This window comes from Poromitra crassiceps (genome assembly GCF_964638095.1).
Source record: "Poromitra crassiceps genome assembly, chromosome: 6".
In the NCBI taxonomy this organism is placed as follows: Eukaryota; Metazoa; Chordata; class Actinopteri; order Beryciformes; family Melamphaidae; genus Poromitra; species Poromitra crassiceps.
The window spans coordinates 37,902,409-37,914,638 of record NC_139627.1 but is presented as its reverse complement, the minus strand read 5'-3'; positions in this window follow the sequence as shown (position 1 = coordinate 37,914,638).

Genomic DNA, 12,230 nt, shown 5'->3' with positions numbered 1-12,230 from the left:
CTTTGTCTATATACTGTGTTGAGGGAGAAACAGCCAGTGGAGGACACACATTAATCTGTTAAGTAAGTTGAGAACTTTTCTTTTCTCCAAAAACCTATTCATGTGGTCCTCTACTTGCTTTTTATCCTTTCCAGAAAGGATAAAAAAATATTTTAAATCAAATATTTTATTTTATTTTATTTTTATTTTTTGTGTGTGCTTTGAGCACCACAACATCCAGTTCCATTGTAATAGAAGAGAAGGCAGACGTCTCTATGGCCGATGTCTCCAAAACTCAGCAACTCACACCAAAACGATCTAGATGGACATATCCTGTGGGTGGCTGTAGTTTTAATTAAAGGTGACTGGCTTGTTAAATAAATGATTTGTGCACATAGCTGATGCCATGATCCCATGGAACCTAATGCATGTGTCACTGCATTTGGACTCTTATTTACCAAATTGTAATGTGTCTGGAATGGATGAGCTGTTTTACCAGGTTTCAAGGTGGATCAGAAAGGTGCGATTTAATGCCCCCACTTACAGTATCTGACTTATCAACTTCAAGATGAATTTTAAAATGTGTTGGGAACTTGGGACCAATCGGGCTGTGAGCCATAAAGGTCTTTGTACAGCTAAACCCTGGGCAGTGAAATTATTTTTAAAGTAGCTCATTTTGTGTAGCACTTTTTCAAATGGCAGTTGAAATATTGACCAAAGAACAGTGTTACTCTCCCACTAATTTATCTGTATTTGCTTTTCAGTTTGATACAAAGAGTGGCTCCAGAACCAAAACCTGGGTGAAGCAGATGTGGAAGCTCGATTGGGGAAGCCTGGATGCTACATCACAGAGAAAATAATGGACATAAACAAACAAGCAAAGAATAGCACTTGAAGGGACACTCCACTGAAAAACAATGCTGATTTATTTTGCACATAATCTCACGCATATCAAAAAACTGTAAACCGTTTTGCAGGCATTCATTTAGTTCGACAGTTATTGAGAGTTGATTTAAGTTGTGATTTGTGAATGACATCACTGGTCCACGACTGAACTCAAATCAACTCTCAATAACTGAAATTAATTAATTACGGTAAATGAATGCCTGCAAAACGTTTTGTTTTTGTTTTTTCCAGAAAGTTTTTAGGATTATGTGAGATTTTGTACAAAATAAATCTGCATTGTTTTTCAGTGGAATTCTCTACTTGTGATTTGACTTAAGGCCTTTGCTCCTCAAGGGAGCAAAGGCCATTGACAAAATGTCGGTGGTTGGCGGTTCTTCCCTGATCTCCCCAGTTGAGCCTGCTCCCAGACAGATTTCTGCCTGCACACCTCTTCTCCAGCTGTTCCTGGGGTGACCTCTTTTCTTGTCGGGTGATGTTGCCTGTTTGTTGTGTTATTGTTAATTAGTCAGTAGTTTTATTATTTAATTGAGTTTAATTGTAATTAGTATTTAATTGCCTTCAGCACGTTAATTGAGTTGAGTCACACTTTTACTTTTAATACTTTTGACATAAAGACAGGTACAGGCTGACTGTTCAGGTGCACTGCTGTATGTGCTGTTCTCTCTCCCACTCCCTCTCGGTGTTGCTTTTATTTAATAAATAATTATATTGTTATAACTTATGTAAACCTGAAATAGTCTTCATTTAACTAGTTCAAGAAAGATTACTTTTGTGATGTTTATCTGGTCTGAATACTCTCAGCTTGGGGTGCTGGTTAACAAGCATTCAACCATAGACCAGCATGTTGTGTTTTGACACCAGCAAGACCAGCATAGCTGGTGTACTGTATGCTGGTCACACCAACATCTACACCAGCATAGGTGTACTGGTGTATGCTGGTCACATATGCTGGTCTTGTGACCAGCATGGGATGCTGGTGTGACCAGCATCCCATGCTGGTCACACCATCAGCAGGAACAAGGAAATATAATATAGGCTAATAATAATAATATTCAAACAAATCTCAACAGGAAGACCACCCAGCCAGGTTGGATCAACGGATGCGCCAGTGCTGCAGGCCGAGGCCGCTGGTGAACCAGCGACTGTCTCTGCTGTCAGAGCGCGCACATCTCCAGGTATAGAACAATTATGCTATTGTAAAACATTATTTATTCTTATGCCAAATGTAAACAGCTCTCTCTCTACTATACTCTCTCTCTGCTCTGTCTACATATTGTTGTATAATTGAAACTTGTATTTATTATGGATACAAAATGTATGATTCAAGATTCAAGATTCAAGATTTATTAAGTGTCCCAAAAGGGCAAATTGGATTGCAAAAAGCGTAGTACAAAGTACATACATAAAAACAAATAAGACAATAAAGACATTGTAAAAACAGTCTAGAGCAGCAGTTTAAAGTGCAACACAATAGTTAAAGTGCAAATGACAACAGTAGCAACGATCTAAAGTGCACAGTAGAGATATAAAGTGCATAGTAGCAAAGTGCAGTGTGGCGAGTGACTGACTTCACTCTCAGCAGCACATTTATATAACAAGAAAGAGCTACAATGTATCATTGTATTAAAGCACAAAGGAAAAACCACGGTCCAGACCAAAAGGCAGACAAAGTATATAATACAGATATACTGTACTGTACCCCTAAGAATAAATAAAGATAAAAGAATAAAAGGATAAAATAAATAAAATAACAGCAACGGCAGATGGGGAGACATTACATTTGTACCCCAGCAGCGTTCATCGCTCTGATAGAGACAGGCACAAAGGAATTTCTGTATCTGTTCTTTTTAACTATGGAAGGAAGCAGCTCATATTCGAACCTCAGAGGGTGTGGTTGGACAGACAAAAAACAATAAGGATAGGCTAGTATATTTTGATCATAAATAACAATTGCTAAATCTCAACAGTGCAAACACCGGCAGCTATGCCCACACCATCTCCAGATGCAGGTAGGTCAAACTACACCAAAATAGCCTACTATAGTCACCTATGTTAGACAGCATCTCTGAAATCGAAATTGGAAACGAAAATATTTGTTGTCAATAAATTATCCCATGTAAAAATCACCTCCTTTATAGAAATATGTATGTTGTTTGCAGCTCAGAGCACATGTGAGCAGGGGAAAAGATGGAACCATCCGGGCCATCATGCAGCCTGGAGAAAACACGGGGAGACAGCAGTCCCAAAATGTGCTAACGGAATCGGCGGGCCCCACAGCACACGCAAAGAGGAATATTGAAGACCCTCTGAGCGCATCCCTGTGTTTGCTGGATCGGCAAATGCTGGAGCAAAAAAAAAAAAAAGGCAGACACAGGTTAACATGCTGTGTCTCTCTTTCTCTCTCCAGTGATCCTGTGAGCAGGAGACACTTATGTGTATCAGACACAGGTTAACATGCTGTGTCTCTCTTTCTCTCTCCAGTGATCCTGTGAGCAGGAGACACTAAGGTGTATCAGATACAGATTAACATGATGTGTCTCTCTTTCTCTCTCCAGTGATCCTGTGAGCAGGAGACACTTATGTGTATCAGACACAGGTTAACATGCTGTGTCTCTCTTTCTCTCTCCAGTGATCCTGTGAGCAGGAGACACTAATGTGTATCAGATACAGGTTAACATGCTGTGTCTCTCTTTCTCTCTCCAGTGATCCTGTGAGCAGGAGACACTAAGGTGTATCAGATACAGATTAACATGATGTGTCTCTCTTTCTCTCTCCAGTGATCCTGTGAGCAGGAGACACTAAGGTGTATCAGATACAGATTAACATGATGTGTCTCTCTTTCTCTCAGTGATCCTGTGAGCAGGAGACACTTATGTGTATCAGACACAGGTTAACATGCTGTGTCTCTCTTTCTCTCTCCAGTGATCCTGTGAGCAGGAGACACTAAGGTGTATCAGATACAGGTTAACATGCTGTGTCTCTCTTTATCTCAGTGATCCTGTGAGCAGGAGACACTTATGTGTATCAGACACAGGTTAACATGCTGTGTCTCTCTTTCTCTCTCCAGTGATCCTGTGAGCAGGAGACACTAAGGTGTATCAGGTACAGATTAACATGATGTGTCTCTCTTTCTCTCAGTGATCCTGTGAGCAGGAGACACTTATGTGTACCAGACACAGGTTAACATGCTGTGTCTCTCTTTCTCTCTCCAGTGATCCTGTGAGCAGGAGACACTAATGTGTATCAGATACAGGTTAACATGCTGTGTCTCTCTTTAGCTCTCCAGTGATCCTGTGACGGCTGTGAGCAGGAGACACTAAGGTGTATCAGACACAGGTTAACATGCTGTGTTTCTCTTTCTCTCTCCAGTGATCCTGTGAGCAGGAGACACTAAGGTGTATCAGACACAGGTTAACATGATGTGTTTCTCTTTCTCTCTCCAGTGATCCTGTGAGCAGGAGACACTAAGGTGTATCAGATACAGATTAACATGATGTGTCTCTCTTTCTCTCTCCAGTGATCCTGTGAGCAAAAGACACTGTTTTGCACGTGTTCTGGTCAGCCATGTGAAATGGGACCTAACACGAACGATCCAGCCATGTTCAGAGAGCCTCAACACTAACGATCCAGCCGTGTTCAGAGTGACTCAACACTAACGATCCAGCCGTGTTCAGAGGGACTCAACACTAATGATCCAGCCGTGTTCAGAGTGACTTAACACTAACGATCCAGCCGTGTTCAGAGTGACTTAACACTAACGATCCAGCCGTGTTCAGAGTGACTTAACACTAACGATCCAGCCGTGTTCACAGTGACCTAACACTAACAATCCAGGACGTTGTCAGAGTGACCTGACACTAACGATCCAGCCGTGTTCAGAGTGACCTGACACTAACGATTCAGCCGTGTTCATAGTGACCTGACACTAAGCTTTCAACCGTGTTCAGAGTGCCCTATCACTAACGTTTCAAAAGTGTTCTGGTCAACCATGTGCAATGGGTCCTACACGAACGATCCAGCCGTGTTCAGAGGCACTCAACACAACCGATCCAGCCCGTGTTCAGAGTGACTCAACACTAATGATCCAGCAGTGTTCAGAGTGACTTAACACTAACGATCCAGCCGTGTTCAGAGTGACTTAACACTAACGATCCAGCCGTGTTCAGAGTGACTTAACACTAACGATCCAGCCGTGTTCACAGTGACCTAACACTAACGATCCAGGACGTTGTCAGAGTGACCTGACACTAACGATCCAGCCGTGTTCAGAGTGACCTGACACTAACGATTCAGCCGTGTTCATAGTGACCTGACACTAAGCTTTCAACCGTGTTCAGAGTGCCCTATCACTAACGTTTCAAAAGTGTTCTGGTCAACCATGTGCAATGGGTCCTACACGAATGATCCAGCCGTGTTCAGAGGCACTCAACACAACCGATCCAGCCGTGTTCAGAGTGACTCAACACTAATGATCCAGCCGTGTTCAGAGTGACTTAACACTAACGATCCAGCCGTGTTCAGAGTGACTTAACACTAACGATCCAGCCGTGTTCACAGTGACCTGACACTAACGATCCAGCCGTGTTCAGAGTGACCTGACACTAAGCTTTCAACCGTGTTCAGAGTGACCTATCACTAACGATCCAGCCGTGTTCACAGTGACCTGACACTAACGATCCAGCCGTGTTCAGAGTGACCTGACACTAAGCTTTCAACCGTGTTCAGAGTGACCTAACACTAACGATCCAGCCGTGTTCAGAGTGACTTAACACTAACGATCCAGCCGTGTTCACAGTGCCCTATCACTAACGTTTTGCAAGTGTTCTGGTCAACCATGTGCCGCCCTCTTATCTCACCTCAGTACAGAGGAAAGAGCGTTTGTATTTGAGGTGGTGTACTAATGTAACTCCCTCTTATCTCACCTCAGTACAGAGGAAAGAGCATTTGTATTTGAGGTGGTGTCCTAATGTAACTCCCTCTTATCTCACCTCAGTACAGAGGAAAGAGCGTTTGTATTTGAGGTGGTGTCCTAATGTAACTCCCTCTTATCTCACCTCAGTACAGAGGAAAGAGCGTTTGTATTTGAGGTGGTGTACTAATGTAACTCCCTCTTATCTCACCTCAGTACAGAGGGAAGAGCGTTTGTATTTGAGGTGGTGTACTAATGTAACTCCCTCTTATCTCACCTCAGTACAGAGGGAAGAGCGTTTGTATTTGAGGTGGTGTACTAATGTAACTCCCTCTTATCTCACCTCAGTACAGAGGGAAGAGCATTTGTATTTGAGGTGGTGTCCTAATGTAACTCCCTCTTATCTCACCTCAGTACAGAGGAAAGAGCGTTTGTATTTGAGGTGGTGTACTAATGTAACTCCCTCTTATCTCACCTCATTACAGAGGGAAGAGCGTTTGTATTTGAGGTGGTGTACTAATGTAACTCCCTCTTACCTCACCTCAGTACAGAGGAAAGAGCGTTTGTATTTGAGGTGGTGTACTAATGTAACTCCCTCTTATCTCACCTCAGTACAGAGGAAAGAGCGTTTGTATTTGAGGTGGTGTACTAATGTAACTCCCTCTTATCTCACCTCAGTACAGAGGAAAGAGTGTTTGTATTTGAGGTGGTGTCCTAATTGACACAGGTTAACATTACGTCTCTCTCTTTCTCTTCCAGTGATCCTGTGAGCAGGAGACACTAAGGTGTATCAGACACAGGTTAACATTACGTCTCTCTCTTTCTCTTCCAGTGATCCTGTGAGCAGGAGACACTAATGTGTATCAGACACAGATTAACATGCTGTGTTTCTCTTTCTCTCTCCAGTGATCCTGTGAGCAGGAGACACTAAGGTGTATCAGACACAGGTTAACATATCTCTCTTTCTCTTCCAGTGATCCTGTGAGCAGGAGACACTAAGGTGTATCAGACACAGGTTATTTATTTATGTATTTATTTATTTAAAAAGCATCCCCATTAGCTGATGCCTGTGGCACCAGCTAATCTTCCTGGGGTCCAAATACAATACAATAATGCAATACAATACAAGTCTTATACATATATACACTCACATTTGTGTGATGTTTACAAGTTATAATACATGATATATATCAGATATGTGTAATATAACACATTTGCATTTTGGGTGGGTTACAAGTTACATTGTACATACATTTGTGAGAATACAAAAATGGAGTTGCTCGTGACCAGCTGGACTATTGATCACCTGTTAAGTAATGGGTTCTTAAATGGAATTTGAAAGAGGACTTATATTGTTTGATTGATGTATGTGATGGGGGCAGCTGTTCCAATGACTGATGGCATGATAGATGACTGTTTTTTTCAAGGCGTTTGATTTAGGGCGAGGTAACATGATTTTGGTCGTCAACAGGTTAACATGCTGTCTCTCTCTTTCTCTCTCCAGTGATCCTGTGAGCAGGAGACACTAATGTGTATCAGACACAGGTTAACATGCTGTGTCTCTCTTTCTCTCTCCAGTGATCCTGTGAGCAGGAGACACTTATGTGTATCAGACACAGGTTAACATGCTGTGTCTCTCTTTCTCTCTCCAGTGATCCTGTGAGCAAAAGACACTGTTTTGCACGTGTTCTGGTCAGCCATGTGAAATGGGACCTAACACGAACGATCCAGCCATGTTCAGAGAGCCTCAACACTAACGATCCAGCCGTGTTCAGAGTGACTCAACACTAATGATCCAGCCGTGTTCAGAGGGACTCAACACAACCGATCCAGCCGTGTTCAGAGTGACTCAACACTAATGATCCAGCCGTGTTCAGAGTGACTTAACACTAACGATCCAGCCGTGTTCAGAGTGACTTAACACTAACGATCCAGCCGTATTCAGAGTCACGTAACACTAACGATCCAGCCGTGTTCACAGTGACCTAACACTAACGATCCAGGGCGTTGTCAGAGTGACCTGACACTAACGATCCAGCCGTGTTCAGAGTGACCTGACACTAACGATTCAGCTGTGTTCATAGTGACCTGACACCAAGCTTTCAACCGTGTTCAGAGTGCCCTATCACTGAACGTTTCGCAAGTGTTCTGGTCAACCATGTGCAATTAGGGTGGGTCATACTCAGGTGCCAACATGAATCTGAAGGAAATCCTGACATGAGGGGTGTCTAAATTATGTATTTTTCTATGGAGAATTCTAGAGAGAGTAGGACTATGGTCTATCCCAACAAGTTTCTGACACACAAAGTCAAAGAAGATCATTTGAGGTCCTACACAGGTTTTATGCAACACATGTATATGAAAATATAAAGCTGACATATCACCAAACAGCTCATTCTATGATATTGAAGAAACAATTTCACATTTATTTTTCAGTTCTTTTAATTCTAAATTCTTGATTACGAAGACGATTTGGACCATGTGAAGAATCTATTTGAATTCTGAGAATAAAGTCATACAATTAACTATTATTGTGTTTATATTTGCAGTGTTAAAAGTTATGTTTAGATGTTCTGATGGGGGGGGGGGGGGGGGGACCACCCCCATTTTGCAGCTGCCTTGGCAGTGATGGAAATCAGCCCCTGCAGATCAGAACCACAGAAGACCCTGTGCAGGTAGGCTACTGACAGTTGAAACACAGTCCAAGTCACGTCTGATGCAGCAGCAGCATCTTTGATATTTTTGTTTGTGGGTGAACTTGATCGGGATCCTTACCATCCTCAATGTTCTTTTGTATCATACTATGGCAGTTAGATATTATGTCAAACAAGAACATAATATATTGACAAAGACTCCTGGTGATTTAAACAGCTAGTTAGAGCAGCTCAAAACTCGACTTGGCTTTTGAAGCCAATGTGGAAGTCCAGATAGTCCCTGTATTTCCCTCTGCTGGCTGCAGAACAACTTTAAACTTCACCTCAATCGAAACATTGTTTGTGACAGACAGACAAAAACTTGAAAAATAAACTAAATGGTGTTGAAATTGCTTTAATTGAACTTAATTGAATCAGGTGAGCTTATGTGAAAATGTGTCTCACTGTTGTAATTCCGTGTCTGTGGCGCCACCTGAGCGTTGGCATTTAACTGCTGTCACTTAAGTAGTTTGACCAGATTCGTGTATTTTGGCTGAGATGAGCCAATGCATGCATTAAGGAATAGCATTTTCTGATATTTGGGCATAACAAGTAATAGAAGTTCTTTTTTGTGTTTTTCTTTTTAGAACTCACAACTTAGCTGCGGGAATGTGAGAATGTATATACCAATGCACAGAGCAAATGACCCTCGTTAATTAAATTAAAAGCACCTTTCTTCCCTTCAAATGTTGAGAATCTGTCAAGAGACATAATAAAGTACTTGCATTTTTTTTTATGGCTAATGACTTCATCACCATAACCAGACCGCAAGGGAAGGTGGAAATGACATACATTGGAGCCAGTGATCAAAGGGATAGAATCACCGTCATTAAGTCACATCTCTGTAACCATAAAAATGTTAATGAATTAAAAGCGATGACGTCTTGGCAGTGAAAGGACTTGATTTATGCAGAGCAAAGTTAAGTAATTCATTCAGGTCAACAACATGATGTGAGGCAAGCATGAGACATGAATTAAGGGCGCCTGGCTGTCTGTCTCTTGGGTCAGCGTGTCACATGGCCCGTCTAGAGAAGGCCCAGTTTAACAGTGATGTTAAATGTTAAGCTTCCTTGTTTAGGGCAAACCTGTGCAGTCTTTCTGATTGTTCTAACCCAGAAGACTGGTTTGAGGAGAAATGTTGTGTTTTATATAACAACCAAGACATGAACATTTCCACCCTTCTTGAGGTCAATGTGATGTCACATTTAGCCAGTTATCCATAGGAATAAGAATAATATACTGCAACAGGTCTGGAAGAGGTGGAACCTAATTGCAGTACTATTCACCTTATTCAGAAGAGACAGGAAGTGTAAATACAATCGGAGGTTCTGATTGTATTTACACTTTCTGTGACTCATAAACCTAGTCTGACACATAATGTGAGTTAAACTAGGTTTGACCAGGTGAGTCAGACTAGTTTGAGCAGGTAAAACAGCCGGCGTTTTGAACAGTAAGTCGCGATACAATGGGTCAAGTGGGTGGGGCTGCATAAGGTGAAGAGACATCTTAAACAACCTTGGTCTGGCTCAAGGGTTTAGGACACAACTTGATTTATTTTCCCTCTACACAGAAAATAATCTGTGTGGTCCTGCAATTGACCCTGCAGCACTGGGTCAATTCACTTTCAGTTTAAAAAAAACAATTAAGGCACGCCACATAGTGCCTTAAAGGCACTATGTGTAGTATTTTAAACATCAGTATATCGTTGGCATGTTAATTGTGATAGCTTGGTATAATTACCATAAACAAATGGCACCATGGTTTTTCCAAAAATTAAGACTACATTTCCCATAAACCCCATTGCTGCAAAGAGGATTGTACTGTTCAGAGAAACTTTACCCATCTTTGCACTGAAAGAACAGTGCGCTCTTCCAAGCTCCCTTCCAATCCAGAAAGATTTCCTTCAAAATCCAACCTGGATTTTGTATAATGCTACACATTATTAAATCTAAACTACAATGCATTCACTTGTATTCATTCATTCGTTCACCATAGTCCTACAGTATTCCTTGAAGAGTCATGAGGTTCACCCCTGAATTGGAATTGCTCTTTTCAACAGTGCTTTTAATGCATTTCTTATACAAGTCCTATGAAAACAACAAAATCAACAATGAATTTGTCCATGTAGCCGGTGCCGGTGTAGCCGGTGTAACCATGTAGCCGGTGCCAATAGCCATATAACTCCATTCTATTAAAAAGATGTCAGAGAGCCATGCTGTTGCTCTGGGCAGCATATTTCACCATCGCATTGCATCGGGCCAGCCGAATTTCTCCTCAAACAACTTACTAAGCCAGCCGATTCTGAAAAAAAAAAAAAAAAGTTCTTATCCCTGTATATTGATGTAACCGCTACACTGCATACAGACACTAAGACAAATTCCTCGTATGTAACTTGCATACTGTGGCAATAAAAGTGATTCTGATTCTGATTCTGTAGACATGTTTGTGATCTCAGGAAAGTAGTTCCATTGTACCGAAAATAGTCCCTAGTGTAAGGAAGAATTTGTTCCTATTTGAATTTGATTACAATGGCCTGACTTTTCATAATTTGATTATTTAAATTTACGTTTTGTAAGATTATTTTTGGGGGCCTTTTTTGCCTTTATTAGATAGGACAGTAGGCAGACAGGAAAGGTGGGGAGAGCGAGACGGGATGACACGCGACAAAAGACCACGGGTCGGATTCGAACCTGGGTCGGCCGCGCGAAAGGACTAAGCACACCACATTCTACCTGGTGAGCCAGTTAAAGATTTTTCTAATTGAAACGGTCTTTGTAAGCTGTATTTGAAGGTTTTTAGCTGACGTCTGGGTTGAAGGCTACAGTACGTGGGAAGTCAGAAAGTAACGGGAGTAGAGCAAGTGCATTGATGATTTTTTTATTGTCACAGGATTTGTTGACGTCATGTATTTAAAAACAGCAGTATTATCCTTTACACTAACCATAGACAACAATAGAAGGGGATCAAATGCAGCACGTGAGCCACTGTGTTGCTTTCTACAGTAAACTAGATACTATTCACTCACTCAATTGATAGTATTCTGTTACATCACCACACGGCCATCTTGGTAGGAAAATAACAGGTGATTGTAATCAATTAACAGGTGATTACAATCAAATTACACAAACAGCCAATGAGCTGTGTCTATTATAGCGCCATATTGGTAGGAAAATGCTTGTGACATCATGGGAATACTATGAATAGAGGTCTTTAGTATCCCAGCAATGCAGCAACTTATTGACATTGTAATAACAGTTGGTTATTTACAGGCTAGATTCTAGCCTGTAAGTTGTAGCCCCTAGAACTTATGTTTAGCAACCAAACACGCTATTCAGCCCACCCTACCTCATTACAAATATTTATGATGTGAATTATGTGGTTTGATCATTCAGGTATTGAGATAATATACTCATCACAGCTCGTGCACACACTCACTCACTCATTCTTTAAAATTACGAAGACAATAATCTCTCACGACAGTTTCACCACAGATTTTTCATTAAAAGACTTTTAAAGCAAATCATCAGTTGAATATTTACAGACTTTTCTCTAAAAGAGAAGAACATTATAGAAAAGGGAACCATAATTGTACATTATGCCATTAGTGTTTTTCTTATACAAGAATTTTGTGAAACTAATAAAGTAACTGACAGGCGAGTTACAATATTATTTGTGCTTGTCAAAGCAGAGGGAGATAATCCTCTTTGGTCTTCACCTGTACAACAACAACAACAACAATACTC